This window comes from Amblyomma mixtum, chromosome 3 (assembly GCF_055824585.1).
Source record: "Amblyomma mixtum isolate Tamu chromosome 3, ASM5582458v1, whole genome shotgun sequence".
Classification (NCBI taxonomy): domain Eukaryota; kingdom Metazoa; phylum Arthropoda; class Arachnida; order Ixodida; family Ixodidae; genus Amblyomma; species Amblyomma mixtum.
Window position 1 is genome coordinate 29,946,305 of NC_143014.1, and position 13,982 is coordinate 29,960,286.

At 48.1% G+C, this 13,982-nt stretch overlaps 1 protein-coding gene across 5 annotated transcripts in view; it reads right to left on the bottom strand.

The window, feature by feature from the left end:
- Ae2 (anion exchange protein Ae2) overlaps nucleotides 1-13,982 on the bottom strand; it is a 198,781-nt gene that overhangs the window by 101,148 nt on the left and 83,651 nt on the right. Inside the window, exon 1 of one of the 5 annotated variants that reach the window (XM_089578511.1) lies at nucleotides 5,370-5,580. The exons of the other annotated variants lie outside the window; for them this stretch is intronic. The gene's annotated coding sequence lies outside the window, so the exon portion shown is untranslated. Of the gene's footprint in view, nucleotides 1-5,369; nucleotides 5,581-13,982 lie in introns of those variants that run through there. 5 annotated transcript variants of the gene reach the window in all.

Sequence of the window (13,982 nt, forward strand, 5' to 3'; positions counted from 1 at the left end):
TGTACTGGTTCATGTGCTGCCCCCTTTTTTTTTCAGTGCCATTTTTTCTTATCCTTTTGCGACAAGCGAACTACTGAACGCCTTGACACAGACCACTCGGCCAAGGTTTTTAGGTATTTAGATGTTTACTCTATTTTCTTGAAAGGGGTTTCGCATAAGAGGGGGGGGGGGGGGGGGGGTATGGCAGCGGTGAATCGGGTACTTGAAATCGTTACATAGTGCGCCTTTTGGCTGAGCTTCACCCATGAGTTGCGAGCACAGCAGGCATGCCTGCAGCTCTTTGATATTTGCATTGTTGTTCGTGAAACCCAAGCGTGCTGGAGGTATAAAAAAAAAAGACATTTTAAACCCCCAGCCCGCTCATTCTAAGCTTGTTAAACGGGGCGCAAATGCTGCATAGGACAAACCGGATGTTGCATAAACGTTAGACTACAGGAGCACCACGCAGGAGGAGGCGCATTGGCAGTGGGTGGGCAACTGGTGGACCACTGGCGCCACTGCCGTAATTGCACGCCTCGGTTCCGTGAAACGAGAACCTTGAAAAACTTCCCGTCCCAAATCAGCAGAGAAGTCCACGAGGCTTGTGTACAAAGAACAAAATCTCGCTCGAGCGTCAGCAACACACGGGGTTCACATATCTTGATGAAAATCTGCGCCACACACGCCAGCATGCCAGTGTTTTGCGAAGGTTGTTTGTTAGTTTTCATGCGCTATTACGACGAATGTATGAATGTTGGTTTGGTTTGGTTTATGGGGTTTAACGTCCCAAAGCGACTGAGGCTATGAGAGACGCCGTAGTGAAGGGCTCCGGAAATTTCGACCACCTGGGGTTCTTTAACGTGCACTGACATCGCACAGTACACGGGCCTCTAGAATTTCTCCTCCAAAGAAATTCCAGCCGCCGCGGCCGGGATCGAACCCGCGTCTTTCGGGCCAGCAGCCGAGCACCATAGCCACTGAGCCACCGCGGCGGCGAATGTATGAATGTGCACGTGTCTCTGAAGTAAAACTCCGCTGAAGTTCCGCGTTCCGTCCTGTCTGTTTCCTTCTTCGTAGCACATCGTTCGCGCGGTTAAAATACGCATACAAGTTGAACTTTACTTCAGCTGGATTGCCCGGCTGTAGCACCAAGAGCCAAATAAACCAAATACATTCCCCTCTTTACCTGTATGCGCACTTTACCGAGTTTTTTTTTTTTACTTGGGTAACTAGGCTCGTAGTACAGAAGAGCACCGGGCGCAGTCAATATACACGTTTTCTGTCAACGTGTTCAGGAGAAGTATTTTGGAGAGTTTTAGTCCCACCGTACGGTAAACACGGTAACTACGGCAACTGCTACCGTACGGCAAATGTGGTTATGTAAGCCTGGCAACGGCAGCAACAGCAACGCTTTACCGCATTTGCCGTACGGCTGTCCGGCTATGCGATAAAAGTCTAATGACGAAAACTGCAACCCTTCCGAGCTAGGGAACACAGCCATGAATGACATTTTTGTAAACGTGCCGTCACAAGCATGCTCTTTTTATTGTGCCTTATAAAAAATGTGAAACTGTTTGGAGGGGCAGTATACATTCGTCACCTTGCGTTGTAGGCAACGTCCACTAACACCGCGCTTCAGAGCGATGCTATAGTGGAAGCAAGAAGTTCCCCCACTATCTTACCCTATTTCAGGTTCGCTATCATTTCGCAATGCCCGCCAATTCCCGGCAAGCGGAAGAATGTACTCACTGATGAATAGGCGAGTAGAATATTGGCGAAGTGCTCGCGAACTGCTCGTGAAATTTACGAGCTGTTTTCTCCACAAGGAAACAAAAAAAAAAGAAAAGCTTCCCCTGCCCCGTTATTAGAGAGTTTTGGTACATAGCCTTAGCGCGACAACGGACCTAAGGGAAATTATGTTAGCGTGCCGCAAGCAACTTATCCCCACAGAGACAGCGTTCTGAAAACGTTAAACGCAGTCTACTTTACATGGAGGCGAAATAATCTTAAAATGGCCGCCACTTGCGCTAATTTGCCAGAATATTATATATCAGAGTTTTAACAGCTAAATATTACAGTAACATTTATTTCCGCCAGAAAAATTCCCAAATAAGCAACGCATCGGTGATTAAAACTATCGTAGTTAAGAACCCTAAACACAGTGGCGCCATCTAGAAAATGATGAGTACAAACCGCTCGAGCAAGAACATTTTTCATCAGACGATATGTAATGGATTCATGGAACGTCCCAAAAGCGACTCAGGCTATAAGGGACGCCGTATAGTGAAAGGCTCTGGAAATTTCTACCACCTGGGCTTCTTTAACATGCGCTGACATCGCACAGTGCACGGGCCACTAGAATTTCGCCTTGATCGAAATTCGACCGCCGCAGCCGGGATCGAACCCGAGTCTTTCGGGCCAGCAGCCGAGCGCCGTAACCACTGAGCCACCACGGCGGCTATGATATGTAATGCCCGAAATACCTTTGTAAATTCATATTAAACTGCCGGAGGAAAATACTGAAATACGTAACAACCTTAACAAAGCTCAAAACATATCTGTTGCTGGCGGTTGCAGCGCACCTGAAAACCTTATTAGGCCTAAGCGCGCCAGAATAGACTCACAAAAACTGGGTTGAAGTATAGCTTGCACTTCGTCCTCGAAGCAAGGTCAGTCACGGCGAAAGGAAACAACACTAGTAGTTACCGGTAAGCGTGTCAACCAGACCCGCAAGGACTACTTATTCGAGTGAAGTGGACGACTCTCGCTTGGAACGACGCCGCGATGTTTTCACGCCAAGCGCGTAAAAGCCGCAACGCTAACTTCTGAAAATTGCGTGCGTACGCTAAAAGCTACTGCCCCGTTCCCCATTTCTCTCCAATTAACCCTGTCATGTGCCATCTGAGCCCACCTTATCTCCGCAAACTTCTTTATCTCACATTGGTGAAAACAGCGCGAAAGAAGAAGCCCGAAGGCGAAACGAGGAAGTGACAGGAAAGAGCGCTTTATCTCATCCGCAGCCTAACTTTCTGGCGCCCCACCCTTGCCTGCAGTTGGTATCCAGCCACTTACCCTTAAGGACCAGCGGTTACCTTGCCTTCGCATTACACGCACGCCCAAGCCCATTTCGTCTTCTTGATTTGGACTAGGATGTCATTAAGCCGCGTTTGTTTCCAAACCCACACTGCCCTCTTCCTATCTCATAACGTTACACCTATCATTTTCCTTTCCATAAACCCTTTTCGTTAGCTTCCACATTTCTGCTCCATAGATAAGCACCAGTAATAAACATCTGTTATAGCAGGCATTTCAAGGAAGCCAGCCCCTAATTTTTAAAAATAGGGTTTTTGAGGTAAAGAAGTTTTTTGTGACATAACAATACCAGTGTTGGCGGACGTCAAAAAAACAGGCGAATCATGTTAGCTAGTAAAGTGATTAACTAATTTCTAACAGTTAACTTTTCAACTACTACCGATAGGCGCCCGCTTGCAATTAGATAATTGTAGCCGGTCGTTAGTAATAGCCGTATCAGTTTTTATAATTTCCAAAGCGCGCCAACCGTCGTCGCTGAGGTTCCACTAATGTGGGCCAGTTCTCGCGGCATTCCATAACCGCGCGCTTGCGGGAGGGCGCAAAGCGACGTCAATCAAATCGCCAGACTGTGACGAAAGTACCACGTGACCATCTCAGCCCCGCCCGAGCTGCGACGCTTCCGCTACTGGCCACTTCGCTGTTCCAGCGCGGGCGGGGCACGTGCGTGACGGAGTCTGGCGATTTGATTGACGTCGCTTTGCGCCCTCCCGCAAGCGCGCGGTTATGGAATGCCGCGAGAACTGGCCCACATTAGTGGAACCTCAGCGACGACGGTTGGCGCGCTTTGGAAATTATAAAAACTGATATGGCTATTACTAGCGGCCGGCTACAAACCTCTAATTGCAAGCGGGTGTCTATCGGTAATAGTTAATAAGTAAACACAGCCGCCGCGGTGGCTCAGTGGTGATGGTGTTCGGCTGCTGACCGGACAGACGTGGGTTCGATCGCGGCCACGACGGTCGCATTTCGATCGAGGCGAAATTCTAGAGGCCCGTGTACTGTTCAGTGTGAGTGCACGTTAAAGAACCACCGGTGGTGGAAATTTCCGGAGCCCTTCACTATGGCGTCCCTCATAGCCTGAGTCGCTTTGGAACGTTAAACCCCCATAAACCAAACCAAAAAGCTAACGTTTAAAATTTAGCTCAACACCTTGCTCGTTCACATGATTCGCCTGGTTTTAGAGCGCCTCTCTTGGGCGTCCGTTCCTGACTTCCGCGTCGTAGTCGACCGGGTAACCGGCTGTCCAAGTAGCAGAGCGAAACGCCGCCAGGAAGGTGGTTGCCAAGGGAGGATCCCTGAGGGTGGCTAGCAGCGTATAACACGCCACCTGCCAGCCGCGAAGAGGTACGCTCAAATTTCGCATGGCCGGCTACCGTAATCTCCTGGAAATGTTTTGTCGTCCACCAACACTTATTACTATGCCGCAGAACGCTTCTCTTTACCTAAAGAAGTTTTTAAAAATTAGTGGCAGGCTTCCCTGAAACACCTGGCACACTTTTCTCTTGAGGGATTTTGGTAAACTGCCATTCACGATAAGAGGGAACGAGTTGAACATTACTTTGGTTGAACCACTCCGAAGGTTGTCCCTCCGGGTGGTTCCCCTGACAACCGCCATACCCACCTCCTCCCACGCTAACTCTGCTCCTTCCAGGGCAGCTGTGGTTCGCCTGACACCGTCGCAAGTTTACGACCCAAACCATGGAAGCAGGAGTGCAGGAAGAGAGACGCACAACACAAGGGGACAGCATCAGCTTCCGAGCGACGCCGTACGGCTGGGAAGGAACTGCTGCGGACCTATCAGCCCTCGCAGTGAAAGAAAACTCCACGACACACGTCAGCATAGCCCATTGAACGACTCGTCTCAATCATCGTGAAACGGACGCCTTAACGTCACAGATTCAGTCGTCTGGACCCATGTTTCACGAAGAGAGACAATAAAAGGGGCTTTCACTGCATGTATCCTGCATATTACTTGACGGGAATAAAGCTATTCTCATATTAAATGTATAGAACTATCATTAGCGTTCAAGCTCGGACAATCAGCACCGAAGCCACAAACCACGCTTGGCTGACGAAACCGAGGACGAAATCCAGTGGCACGGGCTGTAAACTGTGGCTCCAACTATACGCAGCTGTGGAGAAGGGAACGGAATTGCGTTCATCAGCTCTGGCGACTGCAAAGGAACTACGGCAGGTCAACGAGTCACGTCACGAGTCGATGCGAAAATGCAGGTTTTGCTGCACGTTTCGAGAGCCTACAGCTTTTGTACAATGTGGTGGACCCTCAAGTGACTAACCTTGGATGCCGTCGTTCACCATCAGAGCCACGCGACGACCAGGCAGCACGAAACCCGCGCTGGCGCCTTTCAAGCAGTGGCCGAATAAAATGTCAAGGCGACGCGCCACATGAGAGCGAATCACGATGGCGGAAAGAAATGGGCAAGAAGGCAAGGGTTAAAGGCAGATCAGGCGACTGCCGCACTTGGGCCGCTTGACAATGGGGTGGCGTCAAGTGAAGAGGGGGGTTCAGCAGCTGCCGCCGGCGGCAGTACGCACAAACAATGCGGGCAGAGAAAGGAAAGAAAACGCATATTCCGTCTCTTGGCCGACCTGCCTACCGAGCGAATGACGCACGGTGCATTCGACGGCGCACCTCGTCACGCGGCCTTTTTATAAGCTGCCGCGGGTGCATTGCGGGTTCTAATTTCATGTTTCCGATCCAAGACTCCTCTCTCCCCTACTGAAAAGCGTTGAGACGGTCGCCAATTATTCACTATCGCAGCCCAAGGCCAATGGCGAATAAACCGAGCGCACTGCTCCGCTGCTTTTTACTGGCTCATTGTGGGACGTGCTGGCGCCGCGGTGTTCGCAACTCCCACAATTTCTTCATCCCCCTCCTAGCGACCTCCTCCACCCAAGCACCTCGAGTTTTTCTCGTTGCGCAAAGCCTCCATTTTCGCTGCTCGGTTGGGCTCCCTGCAATGTCCGAAAACAAAGCCAGTGCTCTTCTTTCGGCGGTGCTTTCGAGTCCGTCGCTATGTCAGCCGATCGCCGCACATGCATAATAAGCGGCGCCAGAACACGTTCGCGCCTTAGAGCAGCGGCGGAATGCAGAGCTTGACGCGGTGGGTAGCTTTTCGCATTTTGATCCCGTCAACCTGCGTCCTCTACGACCGAGCCGCACGCCACATTCCCACGGCGGCAGACAAGTGACGCGACAGAAGCGGGGAAAACAACATCGCGAGGCCAACCGGAAAGTTCCAGAGTCCGATTGCCACGAGTCGGAACGCGCAGTCACGAGCAGAACCCGGTCACGCAGACGCCCCGGCGGCAACCTGACGACGACGACGAAGGCGCACGTGGGAGACGACCGGGCCACGGAGGCCTTGGTAAACAGAACCCGATGCGCCCCGCTCGTATGCATGCGCTGCACAGGGGGAGAACGAGAGTGCTTATCCACGTGCGCAGGAGTCGTCCGGTACACGTCTACGCTAGTACGTCTCGGGTATGCTAAAAACACCTATGTGCGCAGTACGCAGCTCCGCGTCGCTGCTTCCACTTCACAAGGGCCAAGCCGGCCTCCAGCTTCAAATATGCAGACTGCGCCTCATATTTCAGTGACAGCTTCGCAATATGGCGTCGCTGGTGTGTTGTGGTTAGGTAAACAATGCAGTACACGGGATCGTGCTGTAATGGCGATCCAGTACCCAGAAGGGCCAGAAAGAAAGGGGCCCTGAGATATCCTGCATTGCGTCTGCAGTTTGCTCCCCTCCAAGGCTTTCCCTCCATCCACAGCACTGCGAAAGCCATGTAAAATTGCTGCCATCTGTCGGGAACGAGAGAGCTCAACCTGCTGACGGGCGCCATGTTGAATACTCGCCTTCGCAATATAGCCTGCGTGTGACCGCGGCCATCACAGTTTATGAAAGCGCAATCGGGGCTCTTCGGCGGACAGTGCGCTAAGGAGAACGATGAATCGAGGAGGTCCCGAATTGTCATTAGCACTTCACGGCCGGGAGCACTGCTTTGAAGTAGTCTGAAAAGAGCTACGCACAGGAAACTTTCAAGCGATTTGGCGACTGAGTTTTTTTTGTATATGAAAGTTTTCTTCTACAGTGTTGAGCTCGGCATCGAAGGAAACGTAGTAAAGTGTTGGTTTGGTTTGGTTGGTTTGGTTTTTTGAGGAAAGGAAATGGAGCAGTATCTGTCTCACATATCGGTGGACACCTGAACCGCGCCGTAAGGGAGGGGAGGAAAGTGGAGTGAAAGAAGAAAGCGAGAAAGAGGTGCCGTAGTGGAGCTCTCCGGAATAGTTTCGACCACCTGGGGATCTTTAATGTGCACTGACATCGCACAGCACACGGGCGCCTCTTGCGTTCCGCCTCCATCGAAACGCGGCCGTCGCGGTCGGGTTCGAACCCGGGTACTCCGGCTCGGTAGACGAGCGCCTTGACCACTAAGCCACCGTGGCGGGTGTTAGTAAACTGTTCCCACAAATGTGGTTTGGTTTGTGGGTTTTAACGTCCCATGGCGACTCAGGCTATGAGCGACGCCGTAGTGGAGGGCTCCGGATAATTTCGACCACCTGGGGATCTTTAGCGTGCGCTGACATCGCACAGTACACGGGCCTCTAGCATTTCGCCTCCATCAAAATGCGACTGCCGCGTATCGAACCCGCGTCTTTCGGGTCAGCAGCCGAGCACCATAGCCACTGAGCCACCGCGGCGGCCTTTCCGCAACTATAAGCCGTTTGCCAAGTGCACGCTTACTTCTTGCTAGATATAAAAATCGCTCGATTCTGTTGCAGCGCAACCAGCTTGAAACGCACGGCCGCAAATAATGATTTGCAATTCAAGGCAAAAATCTGTATTTCTCTGTAGCGTGAAAGTTTTAGCATAGCTGAAACGTGTTAGTATAGTGGCCTTAAATTGAAAGTGAAGCCTACAACGACTCCTTCACCTTCACAAGAATCAACCAAAGTCTGCAAATGTTCCTGCCTATCCGCTAATAGTACAATATCGCCCGCATATATTAAACCGCAGAGTCGCTGCTCCACGATCCTTCCGCTTAATATGTAAGACAGATAATAACCTGGACTACTTTCTCGTGGCCTCCTTTCCATGTTTATCATACGAAGCACGAACAGCAGCTAGCAGTGATACAAGAGAAACCTGCCTTATCCCTTTGCGTACCTGTACAGTCGTACTTCTTGTTCACCCCAAGTAATCTCTAGTTCATTAACTCGGCATATTTCCTTTAGGAATCAATTATCTCATGACCGATACCTTCACCTTTCAGTATGTTACGCAAGAGTTCCCTGTCCAAGTTTCCGTATGCACCACTCATGTCCAGGAAGGCTAAATGCAGAAGTCTGTTTTCTGCTCTAGCTATTTCTGTGCACTGGGTAAGCCCGAACAGGCTATCGCGCCTACCGCTTCTGAACCTGTTCCGAAGTTCTCTAGTATCTTACAGCTTTCTATCCATGGTTGCATTTTCAATTCCACCGCCCAAAATTGGTATTGATCCAGACTGGTCATCGCAGCGCCATCTGCACCAAGACTGTTGAAACTCTGCCAAATATCCTCGCCCACCTGCTACCCACCATCGTGGTCACGTGACGAGCAAGACGACCGCGCGCAGTTCGAAGCGCCCGTTGGCATGCTCTGCTTCCCTCGCCGAGGATTCTCATCCTCACCCATCTGCTACGCGGACTGTTGTCGGCGGAGAGAGCGCCGACTGCGATGCACCCGCCATTACATAATACGAGCGCCGACTGCGATAGTTAGTCTTACTGGTATGCCTTTTGAAAGTAAAACAAAGTATTAAAGAGGTCCTTTAATTTACTAGGCAAGGGCCTAGTAAATTAAAGGACCTCTTTAATACTTTGTTTTACTTTCAATGCTACTCCGACTCTTTCCTATTCTAACCTATACTTTCCATGTTACAAGCAAATTATTCTGATTTCTGCGATGGTTCGTTCACTTTTTTTCCATTGTGATCTTACGTCACCAGTACTACAACTCCAGTCTTCTCTCGCTCGTCTCTGCCACTGATTTGTTAATTTTGCTTACATTATCCCTAAAGCTCACGACTTTTGGAAGGCTGACCATGTCCCCTCCGATATCTGCCTATATAGCTTTACAGTCTACCAAAACACGTTTAATGTTTTCTACGCTGCTCTCGCATGGTGCACAAATATCGTCTCTCTGTTCGCATTTACTTCTATGTCACCCGGTACTCAGGCAACCTGATCTAGCCTCAAAAAGGAGGGCACTGACTCTGGAATTATTGTACAGCGTTTCGTTCTGGATTTCCCTTTTTCCGGCTCTGTATTCATGCAATAGTTATTTCGCTGGACTTTCTCTTCAATGTTCGTTGTAACTTCATTTTTTCTGCTACTGCTTGTATAACCTGTCGTAAGCTACCTAGTCCTTTCGCTCCACCGCATGTCCACGTTCTTACTGTACAAGTACCTGAAGCCCTTATCTGTCCACCTATTCTCATGCATTTTTCTTACGGCGTATTCCAAAAGGCGATCCGAAAAACCGAAGCGAATGCGCGAAGGAGCACGACATTCGTTGCGCTGCAATCAGAGCTCAGGATCTCAGTCCAATGCGCCCCAGTAAAACATGCTGTTCCCAGCGAAAAAAAAAAAATGCAGCGGATCGCCGATTGTTATACGCCGTTAGTCTCTCCTGAAACGATAATTTGTGCTGTGTTTCCCCCGTTTCAAAGAACGGTCAACCCCTATCCCCCTGTACAGCTTCGTTTTGTTGTTTTTCCACAAGCACCTACAGCTAATCTGACAAGCCTTTTCCGGGTGATCTCGTCCTCCTAGCACCGTGTTCGCAAATGTCAGCCTCCGGAACCACTACGCCCTTCGAAAGTCGTCGCCGTACTTCATGTCTTTTGTGTCCCCATAGCGTTGTACGGTTAATTATCACCACGTTACTCTTTTCCTTCGTCTTGAGGTGTTCTTCATGGGTCTTTAAACATTCTCTTCCTTCATGAATGCACACATCCAGACATTTGGAGCGAGCGCCGCAGCGCCATCCATCGGGCGCGCCACTAACCCGTTTTCCGCACAGCACCTTCAGACAGGCGCGAAACTATGTCCACGGCTGATGGCTAGCAGAAATAGCTACCGCTACAAACCTAAAATGGCAGTGCGTGCAACAAACGAGATAATGGTAGCATTATGGTTCAACCGGGTTGCTATCCTTAGAGAAGGGCCGTATGCAGGTCTTGTTTGTAGGCTACAAACCAGCAACTCGGCACTAAATAGGCTTTTGTGCACTTAGAACACATAAATCTGGCTGTTTTTAATGCGAAAACATTACTAGTCCTTTTACGAGAAAATCCAGCGGCGTGTGTGCGTGCGTGTATGTAATCACGGATTGTACAGAAAATTCGGCGATGGCAAGAAAAAATAGGGTGACCATCAAACGGCCGCATGACGCACACAGCAAGCTGAGCACTGCCACTTTAGACAATCCTATACATGTCGTTCGTCTTTATATATATATATATATATATATATATATATATATATATATATATATATATATATATATATATATATATATATATATATATATATATATAAGATAAAGTCACCAGAAATTGAACACATAACAGGATTTAATTCACGACGTTTCGGCTCCAGCCTTTTTCGAGCCGAAACGTCGTGAATTAAATCTTGTTATGTTTTTTTAATTTCTGGTGACTTTATCTTATATTAATCAATCAGCCGCCAAGAAATATATATATATATATATATATATATATATATATATATATATATATATATATATATATATACCGGGTGTTTCAGCAAACACTTTCAAAAATTCTCGAAAGCAGGCTTTTTGTGGTAAAAGTATGGCTTTTGCGGCATAATATTACCACTGTTTGCGGACACCAGAAAACCGGTAAATCGTCTGAAGTAGTAGGCTGGTTAACTAATTTTTAATAATTAACTTTTTAACTAGTAGAGTTATCCGCCTAGTTGTAATTAGAGACTTGTAGCCGGTCATTAGTAATAGCCATATCAGTTTTTAGAATTTCGAAAACGCAATTACCCTCACCGCTGTGGCTCGACAAAGTTTGGCCGCATCGTGCGAAAAATGCATGCGCTATCGAAAGCATGCAGGCAAAGCATCCCCTCCAGTGCACGTAACTAGTCGAAAACGCCAAATTTTGTCGAGCCACAGCGCCAAGGATAATCACATTTTCGAAATTCTAAAAACTGATATGGCTGTTACCAATGACTGGCTACAAATATCTAATTGCAACTAGGCGCTTAACTGCGAAAGTTAATTATTAAAAATTAGTTAACCAGTTTACTAATTAATACGATTCATCGGTTTTCTGGTGTCCGCCAACACTGGTAATACTATGCTGCAAAAGCCATATCTTTACCCCGAAAATTCTATTCATGGAAATTTTTGCAAGTGGTCGCTGAAACACCTGGTATATATACGCGCGCACACACGCACACACACGAGGGGGGGGGGGGGACCCCCCAAAAAAACGAACTGAGAGCGTGCTGCCATTCATAGATGTAGTAGAAAGTTCTACCGCTAGATGGGGTAGGCAGAAACCTTCACAGCTGTGCAGACGGCGTCAGTTTGTAAGTTGTTTGAGCGTAGTGTTGTGTTTCACTTGCTGTTATTTTGTTCCGCCTGCGAAGTCGTTATGGAAAATTTAAAAGAACGAAGAGTGTGTTTTAAATTTTGTTTCCTGCTTGAAAAATCGGCAACGGAAGCTTACCAAATGTTACAACAGGCTTTTAAAGAGGATGCTATGAGCCGCACACAAGTTTTAGAGTGGTTTTGGCGCTTGAAACGTGGCGAGATGAGCGTTGACCATGCTCGTTCTGGGCGTCCTTTAACGTCTCGATATGAAAACGTTGAAAAAATTCAGCAAAAAATCAACGAATATCGTCGTTTCACGATCGACCGAATTTCAGAAGAGACAGACGTGAGTTGGAGCTCGTGCCAGCGGATTTTGACTGAGCAGTTGCAAATGAGACGTGTTTCCGCTAAATTTGTTCCTCACCTTCTCACACAGGATCAAAAAACTTTCGAGTGAATTTGAGCCGGGACTTACAGTGATGCAAAACCTTTTGACCAAAGTCATTACAGGCGATGGGAGTTGGTGTTACGGGTATGAGCCAGAAACTAAGCAAGCGTCAAGTCAGTGGAAGTCTCCCTACTCTCCCAGACCGAAAAAAGCATGACAATTGAAGTCGAATGTGAAGACGATGACCTTAGTCTTTTTTGATGTTCGTGCAATTGTGCATCAAGGATTTGTTCCCCCTGGCCAGACTGTTATCCAGCACTTTTAAGGCGAAAACCTTTAATGCCTCATAATGACGTGACCAAGACGTGTTAGCAAATGTGCCCGCGTTTCGGATGCATGCCTTATATGGGCACATGCCAATCAATAGCCAATCGATACTTAATCGGGTGCGATCGAAAGACACCGGAGCATGATATAAATGAATTTCATAATTATATCCTTCCACTTAATGACTAATTCGTAATTAGTAGCAGTTAAGAAGTGGCCTGTGAGACAGCACTGCGCCTGTACCTTAACACTAATTGATCAGTGTACTAGTCAAGGCCCCGTTAACTATCACTAACCATACATTAACTAGTATCACGGAATGTGCGAGTCTTGCTTAACTATCATTAATAGTTAGACGTGTCTAGAAGTTTCATAGACATTGTGTCGAATATTCTAAAGAGTTCCATCACTTGACAGGTGAGTGACAGGACATGATGGATGGCATTAGAACAATAGTAAAGACCAGTTAGTCTAATTAACCTTTCTAGTCAGGCCAGATAAATAAATAAAACTGAGTAGGAAATCGGTCGAGTTGGGGAATCGAACCAGGGTCTCCGGAGTGCGAGACGAGCACGGTAACCACTCCGCCATGCCAACTCGATGGTTTGGAATGAACAAAGGCGCGTCTAGCTAATACGGCGTTATCGTTCACTCCCATCTTCCTCCCTTCCCTTGCGGCGAGGTTCAGGCGTCCACCGAGATATGCGAGAGAGATACATTTCTTTTCCTCAAAAACCAATTTACCGTCGAGCAAGGCGTTGAGCCTAACAGGCGATGGCGTTCTGTGGCCTCCCTGGCAGCGTTGCAAGACATCAGTGACACAAGCATTAAGGCTTTCGCCTCGCAGCCCTTTAGGTCAACAAAGTGCCCCCTTAATTTTTAATTGTAAGTTTTAAGACGTCTGCGAGAGGATGTGCGGAGGAAACGCCCGGAACTTTGGCGATCAGGCGCTGGTTCCTTCATCACGACAACGCCCCCGCACACACGGCCTTACGAGTGACCCACTAATTGGCATCCCGATGATGACCTGTCGTTCCCCACCCTCCGTATTCACCAGACCTAGCCCCGTGCGACTTTTTTTAACTTTCCGAGAATGATGAAAAATCTAAAAATGGAAGCGTTTTCGTGATGTGGAGGCCGCAAAACCAGCTTCGCAAAGGGCACTGGACGATATCAAAGTTTAAGAGTTCCGAAGATGCTTCAAACAGTGGGAAAGAAGACTTGACAAGTGCATCCCATTTAATAGAGAGTACTTTCAAAGCGACTGAAGGAATTTTGTGCAAAGGTTAATGAAGTTTTTATACAAAATATCCGGGCTTTTCTGAAGACATATAAATCGTCACTAGAAAACCTCCATGTGGCGCCAGTTTTCCCGACATTCGTACCAAAATTGTGACGCAACCGTTTGTCGTACAGCGTTCCGGGTGGTGACACACGATTTCTTGTTGCATATAGCTTACATGTGGTAGTAAAGTTGGAGGTTACCTTGCGACAGGGATTCGAACCGACGACGCACCTTCAATTTTATGCCTTCTCAGACTTTCATATCAAAGTTTTGA